We start from the raw sequence: 1773 nt of genomic DNA, 5'->3' as shown, positions 1-1773 counted from the left end.
TTCATTATATATTCTGGATATTAAACCTCTGTCAGACGTGTCACTGGTGAAGATTTTCTCCCATTCTGTGGGTTTTCTCTTCATTTTTTTGGTTGCTTCTTTTGATTTACAGAAGCTTTTTAGTTTAATGAGGTCCCATTTGTTGATTCTTGACCTTGTTTCCTGAGCAATTGATGTCTGGTTTAGAAACTCCTTTTCTATACTTATATCTTGTAGGCTTTTGCCAATTGTTTCTACTAACAGTTTTAGAGTTTCAAGCTTTACATTGAGGTCTTTGATCCATTTGGAATTGACTTTGTGCAAGGTGAAAGATAGGGGTTTAGTTTCATTCTTCTAACAGGTGGAGATCCACTTTTGCCAGCACAATTTGCTAAATGTGCTGTCTTTCCTCAAGTGAATGTTCTTGGCCCCTTTGTCAAATATCAGATGGCTGAAATTACATGTCCTCATATTTGGATCTGCAATTTTGTTCCATTGATCTATGGGCCTATTTTTGTGCCAGTACCATGTTGTTTTTATGACTATAGCTCTGTAATACAGCTTAAAATCTGGTATAGTAATCCCCCCAGCATTGCTCTTAGTGCTCAGGGTTGTTTTGGCTATCCGGGGTCTCTTGTGCTTCCATATGAATCTTAGGATAGATTTTTCCAATTCTGTGAAAAATGTCATGGGGATTTTGATTGTCATTACATTGAATCTATAAATGGCTTTTGGTAGGATGGTCATTTTCACAATATTAATTCTTCTAATCCATGATCATGGGAGGGCCTTCCATCCTCTGATGTCTTCCTCAATCTCTTTCTTTAAAGAGTTAAATTTTTCATTGTACAGCTCTTTAATGTCTTTGGTCAGGTTTATTCCAAGATATTTTATTTTATTTTTGCAGCTATTTTGAAGGGGAGTGTTTCCGTGTGCTCGTTCTCTGATTGCTTGTTATTGATATATAGAAAGGCTACAGTCTTTTGTAGGTTAATTTTGTAACCTGCCACTTTACTGAACATGTTAACAATTTCTAGGAGCTTTCTGGTGGAATTTTTGGTGTCTCTTAGATGTAATATCATATCATTTGCAAAAAGGGATAATTTGATCTCTTCTTTTCCATTTATTACTCCTTTAATTTCCTGCTCTTGTCTTAATGCTCTTGCAAGATTTTCAAAGACTGTGTTAAAGAAAAGTGGAGATAATTCACAGTCTTCTCTGGTTCCTGATTTCAATCGGAATGCTATTTTTCTCCATTTAGAATGATGTTGGCTGTGGGTTTATTATATATGGCTTTAATTATGTTGAGGTATGTTCCCTCTAGTCCAATTCCCTCTAGGACTTTGAACATAAATGCATGTTGAATTTTGTCAAAGACCTTCTCTGCATCTATTGAGATGATCATGTGATTCTTGTCTTTGAGCCCATTTGTATGCTTTATGACGTTTATTACATACACTGAACCACCCCTGCATCTTTGGGATAAAGCCGACTTGATCATGGTGGATGAACTTTTTGATGTGTGTCTGTATGCAGTTTCCAAGTATCTTGTTGAGAACTTTTGCATCTATCTTTGTTAAGGATATGGGTCTATAGTTTTCTTTTTCGGCTGTATTTTTACCTGGTTTTGGTACGAGTGTTGCTCACTTCATTGAAGTAATTTGGAAGTTGTCCCTCCATTTCTATCTTTTTTAATAAATTAAGTAGTATTGGATGTAGATCTTCTTTAAAAGTCTGATAGAATTCTGCTGTAAATCCATCTGGTCCTGGGAGGCTTTTTTTGAGTTGGGAGGC

At 35.9% G+C, this 1773-nt stretch overlaps 1 protein-coding gene across 2 annotated transcripts in view; it reads left to right on the top strand.

Annotated features, from left to right (window-relative positions):
* The window catches only part of Ctnna2 (catenin alpha 2), a 1380618-nt gene that overhangs the window by 928504 nt on the left and 450341 nt on the right, over nt 1-1773 (top strand). The window lies entirely within an intron of this gene.

The sequence above is a fragment of the Nannospalax galili genome, unplaced genomic scaffold (genome assembly GCF_000622305.1).
Source record: "Nannospalax galili isolate Female #2095 unplaced genomic scaffold, S.galili_v1.0 scaffold726, whole genome shotgun sequence".
Classification (NCBI taxonomy): domain Eukaryota; kingdom Metazoa; phylum Chordata; class Mammalia; order Rodentia; family Spalacidae; genus Nannospalax; species Nannospalax galili.
Note: the sequence above shows the minus strand (reverse complement) of the source record. Positions and strands in the feature narration are given on the sequence as shown.